The 16441-nt window shown below is 42.4% G+C and overlaps 1 non-coding gene across 1 annotated transcript; it reads left to right on the top strand.

Moving 5' to 3' along the window:
- The first annotated feature begins 11926 nt into the window (after positions 1-11926).
- On the top strand, positions 11927-11999 carry TRNAE-CUC (transfer RNA glutamic acid (anticodon CUC)). Its single transcript has one exon. It is a non-coding gene; the product is annotated as a tRNA-Glu (tRNA).
- The last annotated feature ends 4442 nt before the right edge of the window (positions 12000-16441 follow it).

Genomic DNA, 16441 nt, shown 5'->3' on the forward strand with positions numbered 1-16441 from the left:
CCCCCTGAATCCCTCACACCAAGCCCCCCGTGCTCTGCCAGCTGCCTCCACCATGGGGCCCTCAGAGCCTGGCTGCAGCACAGGTAGGGGAGCTCACCCGGACGTGCCTTATGGGGCCATGGGCCTCAAATTTGGCTCGAGGATTCACATATGTAAAGGAGGAGCAGGAACTTGGGAAGGAGGGTGTCGCTAGAAAGGAAATTCAGAAGATGGGGAACCTGTGGCAGCGTCCTGACCAATATTTCAGCTGTGGGAACTGTGGAATAACAGGACCTTTTCAAGTGTATTTCCAGGTGCACTCTAACCCTGAGTTCCACTCCTCATGCTTGGGGTTTTGTGGTGCAGATCCTGATCACTCCTGACTTGCCTCTGGGATGTTGCCTGATATGGGAGGCACTGGGAGAGGAGGAAATCAGAATGGACAAAACCCAGGGAGTGTGGGTGATGCCATGCTGCACACAGAAATGAGAAATGAGAAATGAGGAGAGGCTGCTAAGGAGTGGGATAGGCAGCATGGGTGGAAAGAGTGGAATGGCAGTCAGAAGTCCTTTCTATCCACTCCCATCTGTTTTCTTTACTCCCGGACACTTTTGCCAGCATTAGCGCTGTGTATTCGGCCATTGTAATCAGCAACAGCCTTGTATTTCTACATAGCTTTCCCTGATGGGAAGTGATTCTTTATACATTATTGCAGAAAGGCAGTGAGACTCAGATTCCCCCTGAATAAATATAATCATTATTATTACTGTTGTTGTTATTATTTATTATCTATTCAGTGCACTTTTGTTGTAATTCCCATATTTCAAAAAGGAAGCACACAGGTGGGAAAGGGACAAACAAGCCATGGTAAATACCTGGCAAGTGCTGGGAAAGAAATATGGTGCAGTAACTCCTGCAGTAAGCTTTGCCAGAGGGAGTACTTGCCATGAAAATACAAAAGTTAGAAACAAATATGTAGCAACAAAGGAAGATTTAATTAAATGAAAATACAGAGCAAGTGAGAGAAAAGCTGAATTCTGGCACCTAAACAAAAGCATGAAGAAAAATTTAAGATAAAAACATTACTGTAATTAAAAGGGGACAGAAAAGGGACTAAACACAGCTAAGAAAAGGTTTGTTGGAGTTATCCACTCAAGAACAAAAAGTCTTGGGGAAAATTTGGCTTGCTTATTCTTTCTGGAGGAGCTGAAGATAATGACTCTGAATGTTTATGTCTGCTTTCCAGAAACTGTATTATTGTAAGATTATTTTGCTAATTGTATGACATTCCATAATCTGTTTTTGTTAGACATGGTACAGCAAGTGTGATGCTATCAGGCAGTCATGATTTGATTGTGATGTTTAAATGTTCTCAAAAGCATGGCTCTTCAACTGTGTAACAGCAAAGTCAGAGCATCTGTGCTGAAAGAGTTTTGTGGAAAATGCAGTTCAAACTGCTAAAAGCATGCTTTAAAATTCAAGCTAGTACTTGGCACTGTTAAATTAAAACATGGCACCCTGGAAACTGGCACTGTCCCTTGAAAATAGATTCTCACTCACTTAAGTGTTGTTTAATAGAAATCTTTAATATCAGAAAGGTTAAAGAATTTTCAGTCAGCGGAAGTTATGTGCATCTGTGTGAAGTATTTTGTAAAACATGGCCCAAGAGACATGTTCCTGCTTTGAAGTGTTTTTTTTTTTTTACTCCAGTGGATACCTTAGCAAACAGGGATATCCTGTGAAGAAATGGTAAGCTTCAAGATCTTCGCTGGAGATGTGCCCTAGATTGAGGGGTATGTTCTGGCTGCATCAGTGAAGAGGCCTGAGCAGAGCCCTGTGGAAACAAGCATCTCTGCTCTCCTTTTTCCTTTAGCTCTTCAAAGCACCTTGGAAGCTGCACACTGATCTTTTAATGTGTAATCACATCAGTCATAATTGCATCTCCTGCTGTGTGGCTCCTGTGTGTATGCCCACTTTGGTATGGAAGCAATATTAGGAATGGTGCTGTGTAGGCACGGGGATGCAAACTGAGAATCTGCCCTTTTCGAGGTGCTCCTCTCCCTCCTGCCCTGTATCTTCTTGGAGATATTCAGCACAGAATGGGCAGGATGGTTTTCAGGTGGGAATTGCTAAGGCTCAGTGCACCTAAGCACATTCCTTCCTGATGGTGAAGGTGTTGATTTCAGTCACGCTTTTCATTTAGAGCAGTTCAAGTAAATTTTCTGCCAGTCTCTGCCAGCATCTTCAGTCAGCTATATTCGTGTTGTTCTTGACTTTGTTATCATCTTCCCTGCCCATCACCCTCCTGCTGAGCACAGTTACAGGCTGGTAAGGTCACTGGTCCTGATGCTTAGCATGAAATAACGTGTACCTCCTTGAATATTGCTGCACAAGAACTTCTTGGTGCTTGCATTTTCTGTGTTAAAGCAGCAGGAAGTGAAATTAATGCAAGTGTCAATTCTCAGTGCAGCACAGGTGGGTGTGATGTCACCCTGCAAGGGCACCAAGGCATGTTCCTCACACCTTCCTACTTGTTACACTGCTTGTTTGATATTAAAGGCATCAGGAGTGTGCAAGTAAAATACTAAAAGGATTTTCAATCCAGGTGAATTGGAAGTAATGCCAAGGGATGCTCCATCCCTAGAAATGTTCAAGATCAGGTTGGATGGGGCCCTGAGCAACCTGATCTAGTGGTTGGTGTCCCAGGTAAGGGTCTGGGGGGTGGAACTATATGATCTTCTTTAAGGTCCCTTCCAATGCAATTGCAAGCAATTTTGTGATTCTGTGATAAAAAAAAATGCAAGAGGGGTAATTGTGTCCAGTTTCCTGATACAAAAGATATTGCCCAAGTATTCCTATACAGTGTAGCCTAATAATTTATTCCTGCCTCAATTTAATGATTAAATTGTCCAGAACAGGAATTTTGTCCAAACATGTTTTTTCCTCTCAGTTCTCTTTTAGGGAGGCTTAGATGTAGCTGACTGACTGTCTGGAAGTTATTTATAAACCAGTAGGTTCATATTTGGGAGTTTGAGGGTAACTTGCCTTCTGTCAGCTGAAGAAGAAAAGTACTTCCTTTGTAGCTCATGCTCTATTTGTTTCTAATCAGTCAAAAAAAGACAAGATTAAAGGCTTGGAGTACAGTCATTAATTTTATGGAAAGCTGTTCAAACTGCAGTAGTAGAAATTATAAAGAATGTGAGTCTAGAGAAAGGACTCAGTATATGAAAAAATTGGGAAGCTCTTTCTACAGGGCAACTTTAAATTTTTTTACCTCTGAAAATTGTATCTGTATTATTAGGGTGATTTGAAGAGGAGAAGTATAAATCAGAAGCTGAGATGCTTAAAAGTATGTTTTGTTCAAATGCAAATGCCATTGTGCCACAAAGCTGTCTATTTCTGCAGGGTGTTTAAGGCTACCCAGGATCTTCTGACTGATAGAAGGTTACAGTGAGCTTGCGCTTACTGCAAGGAATATTCCCTAATTCCTCTGCCTTGATGTTTCTTACTGGCAAATGTCTGAACCTGGAGAGATTCTTGAATTCCCTTTCAAGTCAGCAGGGAATTGGGGTCTTTAAATTTATCTGCAGATTAGAGCCCATTGCTCTTAGGTTCAGGTCATTTGATATCCCTGGCACCAGCAGATAAGCACTCAGCAGCGCTGATCAGCACTGACAAGCAATCCATAGAGCAGGCAGCTTCCCAGAGCTTCCACAGGCTTTGCACATGGCACAGAATTATGGAGCTATGCAGATATTCAGGCTGCCCTCACAGTTGTTGGTGCTGTGGTTGGGAAGAGCCACAATGGCTTCTGTCCTGGTTTTGGTGCTCCCATTTCAATTTTTATTCATCTTCATTGTCTCTTTTCCAAATGCTTTTTTATTGTCAGGAGTTCATATTTCACCAGTTTTGGGTTTTGGTTTTTTTTTTCAGTTTAACCATTCAGGAATCTGAATGGTTAAACTTACATTCATGTTTATCTTAGGCTTCAGAATATTTTTTTTTTAACTAAGCAAGGCAAATTTTAACTGCAGTCATTTTTCAATCTATTTGTAGGAAAGTAGAGATATAGTAAGTTACACCCTATCTGCATCTATAATTCTGACTTTAGAAAGACTTGCATTTACAGTAGTGTGTTAAGCAGGTCATAAATGTTTCCTGGGAGATGGGAAGATTTAAAACATGTTCCGAGCCAAAGAATCTTTGTCTATGACAGCCTTTTAGAACACCACAGCTCTGAATTTGGCCGCTGAATGGACTGCAATCATTATTATTGCATCTTTTAGTTATAGAGAGAGATACAATAAGTGAGTCATGGCATTAAAATCAATGCCTACCAGTTATACAAAGGAGGCCTTTGGGCAGACCTTGCCCTCTGTAAGGTGTCAGCTGTAGCAGAGTCTGATTTTCTCCTGCAGCCCATGCTGGGCCATGCTGCCTCTCCCCCTCTGCCTTCTCTGCCTGGCAGGGAGCTTCATGTGTTCCTGGGGCTTTGCGGAGCTGTAGCAGGGAAGTGAGAGGAGAAGGAGGAGTTGGTAGAGGGGCAGGATCTCAGGGGTTTCCCAGTGGCTCTGGTGCTGCTCCCTGGCTGTGCTGCCCTCACTGGAGTGACTGGATGCTCTGTGCTGATGGGCCCTGAGTCTGGGGCTGCTCCCCAGCACGGTGAGAACACAGCTCTCCTTCCTGCATGGCACACCTGCATGGAGGGGCAAGGCAAAGAGCTCCACCTCACTTCTCTCCTCCATATGGAAACATCTCTGTCCTTGTAAATAGAACCATTCTAAATTGGCTGGAGTAAAATGCTGAAAATGAGGTTCTCTTTATGTACAGGGTAATTGTGTGAATCTTCCTGAACGTCCAAAATTTAATGTGGCTTGTTTTCATTTCTCATGTTTAGGGGGAGGCACATTATGTACATTTCAATAAAATGTAGCCATACAAAAGTAATCAAATTCTGAGTGTCAGGATAGGTAAAAAATATTTTTATTCACAGTCCTAGGATAATTGCATAAAATGATGTTTGGTACTAGATTAAATATGAAAGAAAATACTAGATCACAAACCCTTTAAATGAGAATTTATTCTTTCTGTGGAAAAAAACCCCAGCCCATTATAAGAAGAATAATAAAAGCTGGTGCAAGTCTGAAAATTACTATGTACTGCTTTACTGTATGTAAAACTGACAGAGGAGCAATTTCTAAGCCTCTGATGAATAATCCTTTCTGACCTTCTGAAATGTTTCTCTTCTGAATAAACATTAGAAACTGTAGATAATTTATGAGAATTAGGATATATTGCCCAAGGTGCACTCACGAGTGATTAAATGATCTCGGTAAACTGATTTGCCATGCATCTGACTTGTGTGTGGGAGTAAGTAAATGGCTTGGTGCACTGATAATGGGACTACATTTTTATTACAAATTCTGCTGAAATTGAAACAGGCTGCATTCAGCCAGATACCAAAGGACTTTAAACAAATTCCAGACAGAAACCAGGTCTTACCCTAGTACGTGTCCCAACTACTAAGCATCAACATTTTTCTGTTATGCTGCCTAAAACTTTCTTTCTAGTTAATGAGTGTTTTGACTCCTTTGGGTAGTTAAATTCTGTACTAAAGACAGGCAGCTCCAGAAGAACCTCACAGGTCTAAGTGAGGGAATAAAAAAAAAGGCACATAGTCATCAATAGATTACTCTGTTAAAGTGAAGTGCCTCTAGAGAAAAATATCTGTGCCTGTGTGTGGGAACTCAGCACATCACTCCGGATGTCCAGAGTTGCCGAGAACCCTCCTGGGGGGCTTGGAAGGCCTGGAATGTTGCCAGAAGCACCTGGTGTCTTGACTTAGATCCATCTAGAGATGTGCCATCTGTGTATGAGGATATGAGAGGCACTCAGGTTTGAATGGTGCAGGAATGGTATGTTTACAGAGTGAAATATGGATTTTAGGGTTTTGGTACAGGGGGGTCATGGAGACAAGATGGAGGAATCAGTGTGTCTCGTCTTTCTTCTTTCTTCTTCATGCCATCCATTTTCTGTCATGATGTTGGCACCTGAGGATTGGTTTAAAGTAAAAGTGCACTTTCTAATATGGGTGATAGGTATTGGGACATAAAAGTAAATATGATATATGTAGTTTGTAGTATATAGAGACGCCACCACCTCTGGGGCAGTCAGAGTGCCCTTGGCTGCCTTGCTGGTCAGACCTCAGCTGGGCAGAAGGAAAAACTTTGTAGATAAGAAATAATAAACCACTTGAAGATTGAAAACTGAAGAGTCCAGTCTCATCCTTCAAAGCTCGGCTTGCTCAGAGCCATCCCACGCACCTCGGAGCAGAGACGGAGAACGGCCTCCTGACTCCTGTGGGATGCTGAGCTCAAAACTGGCGCTTGCAACTCCAGGAGGTGATGCTGAAGTTGCTGGTTCTGTGAAGCCATGGGCAGTGAAGTGCCCTCAGAGTACTGAGTGTTGGGAATATGGAGGGAGTAGGTTAAATACTGGCCAGGTTTTCCCTCTCAGCATCCCATACTTCAGCTGTGTTTCCTTACTGTTAAACAAGCAGACACAACCTTCCAGCACTGTTGTTGAACTTTAGGATACACTAGAGTGGTTGCAAGATCTGTATTTCCTATAACCTGTAGATTTCCATGTATCCAGATGACAATTTTTCAGCATGATGTCTGTATAAAATTCCTGGGTGAGATACCAGCTTGCCATCATGTGTTGACCTAGGCTTCCAGTACAGCTTGCAAACCCCACAGTATTAATTGTGATCCTAAACATTAGATGTTATAGTGACTGACTCCTAGGTGTCCCTATTCTTTCTTGCTATATTTCTTCATATTGGCAACATTCACTGCTGTATATATATGCAAGATAAGTTTTGTTTTCCTTAGTCTCATGTCTTGCAGAGAGGTTTCCAGATGGAAACCTTATTGGGGTGTTTATTGTGTTGGCTGGATGGTTTTACTGAGTTTTGGTAAAGAGCTGAAACCCTGACTGTGCACGGAGACTGAGCTTTTCCCATCCAGACAAATTCTCTTCTGTACTACCATAGTTGGACAGGAGTTTCTAAAATTCTGTGTTCACATAAAATGTAATGTTTCTGGGGTATAGATTAGAGTGAACAGGAGAAGTGGTTAAAAATATATACTCCTCTGTGTTTTCTGTAGCAATGCGAACAATCAGTTTGTCATATGCCACGTTTGGCATATTTCACAGTCACAAATATAAAAGGATTGAACTATACATTAATAAAAAATCAAATTCTTTGAAGTTTTAAGATAGAAATCTGGAAAGATAACATTTATTCCCAAAAAATTAGGATTGAGAACATATGCATCATTTAAAGCTACTGTCAAATGATTTCTTGCTTAATTGGCTGTAAAACATTAACTAAGTGTTCCACATTCAACCTTCAGTAGCAAAGCAGAACATGCATGGTCTGTATTATGCATAATATGTCATAAATAGTTATTTATGATCTATATTATGCATAATTGATTATGCATAACATGCATAATCTATATTGAGGCAATCCATTATAACTGCATATCCAGATTATACATACATCTTCTTTCATTCAATAGAAAACAGTTTTGTATACTTAACCACATCTTCTCATTTCAGCAGCATAGCAACACACTCCCTAGGTTTACAGAAGGATAGAAAAATATCAGCATGTCTAATCTGTGTATATTTCATATCAGTTCCAAGAAACATCTATCCTCATTTATCCAGATACATAGAGATCTGCAGAACATTAGGTACTTAGGCAAACCTCCCATTCTGGTTGGAGCTTTATCTGATGAATCATAAAATCATGGAATATCCTGAGTCAGAAGGGACCCACGAGGATCATCAGGTCCACCTTTTGGCCTTGCACAGGACAGCCTCAATAATCACCCTGTGTGCTGAATTTGACCAATGGCTGTGCTGTCTTCCAGGTGTTTTTCAATACCTCCCAATCTTCTCCCTGGTTTTACAAGACACTGAAATGAGACTGACAGGCTGCAGTTACCAGGCTCAACTTTCTCACCATTCTTGAAAATTGTGACAATATTTACCAGCTTCCAGTCAACAGGGACCTTTCCAGATTCCCAAAACTGTTAAAAAAGCATTGAGAGAGGACTTGCAATGACTCAGACAGGTCTTTGAGCAGTCTGGGATGAAACCAGTCAGGCCCCATAAATGTACAGAGATCCAGCTGGAGCAACAAATCCCACAAATTCAGGGTTGACTGTGTGTTTATCATTCTTGCAGTCATGGTCCTGCTGCTGAGGTCCCCCTGAGCCTATCATCAGTGTCGACAGCTGAGGCAGAGAAAGAATTTGATATCTCTGCTATGTGTCTCTGTTTGTGAGATGCCCATCTTCATCGAGTAAAAGGCCAATGGTTTTTCTGGTCTTCCCTTTGCCATTAAAATATTTTGAAAACACTAAGTTAGATTCTGACCTCTTAAACTCTTCTTTTTCCTTGCCTTCTTTTTGTTCACCACCTAGCCTGAATTCTCATCATTTAAGCACCTGTGATTTTAACTCCTAAATCAGAAACAGTGATTTTAAAGGCCTTAGGAAATACACTATTTGACATATGTAAACATAAGCACATTCTTTCGAGATGGAAAACAGAACTTTCTTATGCCTTGATACCTAATAGCTTATAAACACATTATTACCTTAATGTAAGGAAAATAATCTCCTTCAGATGGTTCAGCTGGCACTCAACCATCAATCCATTTTTTGTTTACACTAATTTTTTATACTTGCCTGACACCTTTGTTTCATTTAAATACAAATCTAGCACCACACTTCCTAAATGCAGAAAGGATGATGCAGGGGAGGCATCACTAGCTGTTGGTAAGCATATGTTCTGTGACAAGAATGCAGTTGTATTATGTGGTTGCTCGGATCTGTTCTGAGGGATAATCCTAAACAAAGGATCTTTCATGGTACATTGAGTCTAAGGACTTGTACTGCACTTGCCCTGGTGGCTAGTACCTGGTGTGACACAGAAAGATGAAAGGGGACAGATTATGGCAGCTAAATGAAGTGTACCTTCCAAATTATTTGCTTGATTTGTAATAGCAATCAGGTTTATTGCAGCCTAAAGCATGATCTGAAAAAGTTCTAGAGGGGTCTTACTAGAGAGGAATTTTAGGATTAAATAAAACACAAATCTACTGTCAGAAGTAGCTTTTTCACCTTTTAAAAAAAAGTTAATCAGAACTGTTTAGAAGAGTGAAAATTGCATTTTTGTCATGTGTGCTCTTTCTCTGACGCTACGCAGAGCTGTGCTCTGTGTTGCTTAACATCCAACATATGTAGCAAGTTGAATCATTAACATTTATTACTGCTGAGTTCTAACATGGTGGAGTGTTTTCATTGCTTGAGAAGTTATTTTAGTGGTATCATATCACACAGTTGTGTGATCATAGGAGGTATTAAATTAAATAGGATGTATTCCTTAATTTATCCAACAGAGCTTTTAAAGCTTTGATGGAGCAGATGACATAATGTTATCTTTTGATGTCTGGAATAACATTTAAAATTCCAATTTTACATTAATTTCTAGAGACATACAGTGACTGTTACTCCATCAAATGGATATTCAGCATATCTGTCAGATGTTTGGAACAGTCCAGATTTGTTTTTGACACTCAACCACAGTTAGGAAAGTAAGTCAGAGATTATATACATTTCTGCCTCATTCCTATATTACACAACACACTAATAAAAATGCAAATAGCATGACAAGATCTCTGCAGCCTATAAGTAAGGTTGAACTTGGTGTGAAGTAAGGTATTTTGTTGGTTTTGAGACCAGTTGCTTAAAGCAGGCGGGTAACAAGATTTTTTTAGTAAATAATAAAGTGAAGTTGATTCCATCTTTGTAGACTTGGAAAGACTGCAGGGTGTTATGCAATTTGATTTGGAGTTTCCAAAGACTTGCTAAAGAAATAACAAAGTAGGAAGAGTCAGTGAAAGATGAGATTTGTTATCTGTCAAGTTTGTCTGTGCATCTGTGATAGAATCTTCTGCTGCAGCATCTTTCTAAGCTAAATTCTTACGTTTTTCTTTTGCAGGCAAAATGTAGTTAAATCAGTTGTTGGCAACATTAATAAATATGAATCGGATAAATGTGGCTTCTAGGAAAGCAACAGTAAATCTGTCTGTCTAAGAGGATGTTTGTGGTTACCTGCATACTAATTACTTTCTTACCACAGAAGTTTATCTGCCTCAGAGAAAGGTGAAATAGAGAATTGATTATTTTCTTCAGATCTACTCCTTAATCACTCCTTAATTGTTGTAATGCTGAATTCTGTAAGTCTGAGAACCTTTCTGCTGGCTTTCACGAAGGGGGATGAAATGTGACAAGCTCTGCCCTCAAGACCAGGACCAGCATCCATCAGGATCCCTGGTTTGGAGGTGAGCTTTGCCAGAGCTGGGCTGTGCCTCGCTGTGTCCATCCCTGGTTCCTCCCCCTCCCCTCAGCCCCGCTTTGGAGGCAGAATTCCCTCACACACCAGCCTGCCCTGCGACCTCCCTCACTGCCACGTGGGTCTGTGGTGACTCAGGGAGCCCAGGGCAGTCGTGGCCAGCACTGCTGTGGAGGCACCTCTGCTGAGACAGTGTCGTGGTTTGACCAGGAAGGAGTGGGAATTCTGGGAAGCGTGGTCAAACCAATGAAGGTTTTGGGTTTGAGACTGGCGTCCGGTGTGGCCAGTGGGGTTTGGACACACCTCCGAGAATACACAGGGGTTAAAAGCAAGGCACTGCCCTTGGCACTTCCTCTTTTGGACATCACGGCGAAGAGTTCAGATCTCTCTCCCCCGCCCAGCCTGTTGCTGCTGGGCAGGGGAGGGGCCGGCCATGCGGTAGGCCCGGGGCCTGGACAGAGATGGGGTTGAGGGGGCTTCGGGGGGGCTTCGAGGATGGAAGGGTGGAAGATCCCAGAGAGTCAGCCCTCGGGCAGCCAGCTCCCCCCCCCCAGGAGAGCAGCCAGCCAGGAGGAGAAGGAGGGAGAGTGCCCGGCCGGAGCGGCAGCGTGTGGGCAGCGTGCGTGGGAGTCGCTCCGGACCGACAGAGACTGAAAACTTTTAACCCTTTCTTGCATGATTGGGGCCTTGCAAAAATGCTAATCCTCCTCGAAGCTGAATAAGAAGGGAGATGAGAGATGAGATGACCTGGCCCGAAGAATGTGGAGATGATTGGATGGGGAGAGATGATTTGGAGTGGCCTTTTGGCTGGACTTTTCTCGTGGCTATGGACTCAGTTGTTCCTGTGACACAGACTGCATTTAGGGGAGGCAGTGCCTCAAAACCAGGAAGGTTCTTCGTGAGGACCCCCCGGCCCCAGGGGGTTGGAAAAATATGGGGGGGACAGATGTCCCAAAGGCAGAGACTGTGCCTTTTTGGAGTGAGACAAGGCATCCTTGAAAGACAACCCTAAAAGCAGCTCTGGCCATGCGCAGTGGTGAGAGCACTGGGCATGGAAGGAAAATGTCACAAGCGGCAAAGGGACTTTTTTTTCCGGGCGGTGCCGAAGTGACAAAGAAGCACACGAGGTTTCAGTGTGTTTCCAGGAGAAGCCTATGGAACGAGAAGGACTCCTTTCCTCTTCATGAACTGCAGTTTGAGTATACTAACGTGTGGGGCCAAGGCTGGGCAGTTGTTTTGGGAGAATGTATTGGATTGGGAAAGTCAGGTGGTGGGGGAGGAGGAAAATGGTTTTTTGTAAGGTTTTCAATTTTTTCTTTTTTCTTATAGTCTTTCCCTATTTTTCCTGTAGTTTTAGGTAATAAAGTGTTCTTTATGTTTAAGTTGGAGCCTGTTTTGCTTATTCCTGGTCACATCTCACAGCAGACACCAGGGTGAAGCATTTTCATGGGGGGCACTGGCTCTGTGCCAGGCTCAAACCATGACATTTTTTGGTAGTCATTTGGTAGACATTTCCCTGGTGGTCTAGTGGTTAGGATTCGGCGCTCTCACCGCCGCGGCCCGGGTTCGATTTCCAGGTCAGGGAACCAAAAAATGTCATGGTTTGAGCCTGGCACAGAGCCAGTGCCCCCATGAAAATGCCTCACCCTGGTGTCTGCTGTGAGATGTGACCAGGAATAAGCAAAACAGGCTCCAACTTAAACATAAAGAACACTTTATTACCTAAAACTACAGGAAAAATAGGGAAAGACTATAAGAAAAAAGAAAAAATTGAAAACCTTACAAAAAACCATTTTCCTCCTCCCCCACCACCTGACTTTCCCAATCCAATACATTCTCCCAAAACAACTGCCCAGCCTTGGCCCCACACGTTAGTATACTCAAACTGCAGTTCATGAAGAGGAAAGGAGTCCTTCTCGTTCCATAGGCTTCTCCGGGAAACACACTGAAACCTCGTGTGCTTCTTTGTCACTTCGGCACCGCCCGGAAAAAAAAAGTCCTTCTGCCGCTTGTGACATTTTCCTTCCATGCCCAGTGCTCTCACCACTGCGCATGGCCAGAGCTGCTTTTAGGGTTGTCTTTCAAGGATGCCTTGTCTCACTCCAAAAAGGCACAGTCTCTGCCTTTGGGACATCTGTCCCCCCATATTTTTCCAACCCCCTGGGGCCGGGGGGTCCTCACGAAGAACCTTCCTGGTTTTGAGGCACTGCCTCCCCCTAAATGCAGTCTGTGTCACAGGAACAACTGAGTCCATAGCCACGAGAAAAGTCCAGCCAAAAGGCCACTCCAAATCATCTCTCCCCATCCAATCATCTCCACATTCTTCGGGCCAGGTCATCTCATCTCTCATCTCCCTTCTTATTCAGCTTCGAGGAGGATTAGCATTTTTGCAAGGCCCCAATCATGCAAGAAAGGGTTAAAAGTTTTCAGTCTCTGTCGGTCCGGAGCGACTCCCACGCACGCTGCCCACACGCTGCCGCTCCGGCCGGGCACTCTCCCTCCTTCTCCTCCTGGCTGGCTGCTCTCCTGGGGGGGGGGCTGGCTGCCCGAGGGCTGACTCTCTGGGATCTTCCACCCTTCCATCCTCGAAGCCCCCCCCGAAGCCCCCTCAACCCCATCTCTGTCCAGGCCCCGGGCCTACCGCATGGCCGGCCCCTCCCCCGCCCAGCAGCAGCAGGCTGGGCGGGGGAGAGAGATCTGAACTCTTCGCCGCGATGTCCAAAAGAGGAAGTGCCAAGGGCAGTGCCTTGCTTTTAACCCCTGTGTATTCTCGGAGGTGTGTCCAAACCCCACTGGCCACACCGGACGCCAGTCTCAAACCCAAAACCTTCATTGGTTTGACCACAGCTTCCCAGAATTCCCACTCCTTCCTGGTCAAACCACGACAGACAGCAAAAAATATCAGCCACAGAATTCAGCAGATGTCATTGCAACTTTGAGCCTGAAAAAAGGACCAGAATATACTCAGAAAAAGCAATTTATAGGCACCTAGAAAATGATAAGGAGATGAGTAAGAACCAGCATGGATGTACAAGGAACAAGTCATGTCAAACTGATTTAATTTTTTTCTCTGACAGAATGAATAAGGGAGAAGCAATAGAAGTCAAATAATTTGACTTTTACAGATTTTTATGCTCCTTGACTGTATCTAAGAACTAGGAAATATGTAGTGGGTGAGACTATCAGAAAATGCAGAATTGGTAAGAAAAATCTACTCTAGAATAGAAAATTAGTGCTTTAATATCAAATCAAAAGGCAAAAAAATATATATCAAGCATGATTCAAAGACCTTTCTTGAGTCTAGCACTATTCATTACATTTATCAGTGATTTCAATGTAGGAATAATGTTCTACCTACGCAGAATGTATTTATTCAAAAGGCTGTAAACATGATCAGACATGATCAGGTTATCAGACTCTTGAGGAATTATCTAACAGTTCATTTGAAATGAATGCCAACTTTAGAGGGGCAAGACTGCCTGAGCAGCAGAATTGCAGGAAAGGATTTAAGCATTATAGAGGATTGCAAACTAAATATGACTCAATATGTCATGCTGCTGGAGTGACACACACCAGAGTGGATGCATCATCAAAAACAGAGTCTTGAAATAGGAGTATCCAACCCTATTTAGCACAGAATTCTGCAGACCAGGAGGGATGTACATCAAATGTCAGGACCCAGAATGGTGAGAGAACAGTAACTTCAAATTTAGTGATGAGAATACTGAGGAGATCAAAGTCTTTACTTACATCAAACAGTGTCATAAACAGAATTAAATTCCCTGCCACGTGCTGCAGTTAGGGCAAGTAGTAAGGGACTTCAATGATAGCAAGCAGACTTCACTAGGAAAAATAAGAAAAGCACTCTAACACTGATGTTGGATGGGTAATGGTGAGATTAGAGCATTTCAGTCTGGGAAGTTTGTTTAAAAACAGACTCAAGGAATAGGCACAGAGTGTGATTCTTGAGGCTCCCCTGTGCAGGGCCAAGAGCTAGGCTTTGATGATGCAAATGGATCCCTTCCAGCTCAGAATATTTTGTGAGTCTATGAGTAATTTTAGGGATGACAATTCTCCCTCTGGGCCAGAAGATAGGTTAACTAATATTGTGGGGTCCATTTCTGCCATTACAATTTCTGTGAAGCCTTTTCCATAGTAAAATATGCTAAGATGTTATTGAATTATGCGGGCAAGTTATGTGCTAGGTCCACTAATTTTTTCCCTAGGGAAATGGAACAAACCTGAAGCAAATTGAAAACAATGGACCCAAATATAGGTAAAACACTTTAAGAACCAGTACAAAAAGGGAGTTAGTGCTGGAAAGGGATATAATTGTGGCACAATATTTCTGACAATGTCTGCTTGAAAGCTTAAATTCCAGCAGTTATACATGAATCGCTTTAAATATTTAAGCAAATTTTTTCTCCTTTCAAAATATACACGTATTGTATCAAGATCAAACACTTTGCTTAAGGTGATTGTGTTGCTCAGTCCTCACTAATACTAAATCTGTATGCTCTACTTTTGTAGAAAAACTGGGTCATTATAAAAACTTGAAGAAATCTCTGTAGATGTCTAAATACCTTCTCATCCAGAGGTGCCACATTCCTGCATTCTAACCTGTGTCCAATGACTAATGCAGTGAAATAATAACTCACTCTTTAGGTAATAAATAGTTTTTCAAAGCATAGAATCTGCTGTTTTGGAAAGAGAGGGTCAGGGAGATGGTGACTTACTAACATTTTTTCTGCAGTTATCATTGTCTGTATCTAATACTGATCCTTTCATTTTGGGGGAACTGAAAAAAATTTCTAAGGGATGAAGCAAGGCCTGAAAAAGGCAGCCCAAAGTGGTAGGAAGATTTCTACTGAATGAGGAGTGGCACCAGTAATATAATGTCATACATTCAAGTTCTATAGCATCAGTAACTACTCAGGTCAAAGTGGGTTAATAAAGTAGCTTATTCAGTAGGAAGTTAGGAATATTATCTCTAAACCATATCAATATCACAAGCTGCTTAAATTGCTCTTTCCCTTAACATAATGTGAGGAATGGAAAGAAACGTACTCTTGCTCAGATTTATCTGATAAAGTCTTTTGGATGTATATATTTGTTAAGTGTACTATTTTTTACCTATGAACACAGACAAGCAGTAGCCATAAAGGCCAAGACAAAGCAATCATCCTAGCCTGAGATTTCCATAGGTGAGTGAATAGAACAAAACTGTGAGGAATGTCTTTTGCAGCAATCTGCAGTGCACTTGTTCTCAGGTAGGCTGAGAGTAACCACCAGTTTAAGGGGCATACACAGAAAAGTATGTGCAGCTATTTTAGCCTTTTGGCTTGTTGATCACTCTCTTTGTATTCTCACTGTGTTTATGTGGGTGCTAAGAATCAGTGTTCTGTCTGATCCTGCTCTTTGAATGCTGGGCTTTGGCTACCCAGTGCCATTTGTCATCCTTTGCCATCTATTTGCACTGAATTCCTCCTGTGGAAGAGCAGAAAGCAAACCTTGGTTTTGTCATAAACAAGTTTAGCTAGAAATGAGGCTTCCATAGAGAATGCTGATGAAAATATTTTCATCAATGTACCACAATGGTAGACAGACTGGGAAAACTATTTCTGAGGAATTTGTTTTCTTGATGAAATCATCAGCAGTGAGTGATAGCAGAACTCTTATTGCAAAGCCAGCACTGGCTCATCAGATTCCTTTCCTTTTTAAGACTAGCACACACCAAATCTTGACCTTTAACGAAGGCCCAATCACTATGGCATAACAATTCTAACTAGAAGTGTAGGTATTGACTAAAGCTGGTTAGATTGCCAGCTGATGTAACCAAGTGCAACACTTTGCTGGACTTCATCTGAAACAGGTGATTCAAACATTTTTAATGGTACCACAGCTGGAAAATTTGGCCACAGACTGCTTTTAGGAAACGTTATAGAATTACAGAATCAAAATGCACAGGCATTGAGCTATTGGCGATGAGGCAGGTGAGCAGTTGTTTAAATAACTGTGTGATCACTGT

This window comes from Zonotrichia leucophrys, chromosome 4 (genome assembly GCF_028769735.1).
Source record: "Zonotrichia leucophrys gambelii isolate GWCS_2022_RI chromosome 4, RI_Zleu_2.0, whole genome shotgun sequence".
Taxonomy (NCBI): domain Eukaryota; kingdom Metazoa; phylum Chordata; class Aves; order Passeriformes; family Passerellidae; genus Zonotrichia; species Zonotrichia leucophrys.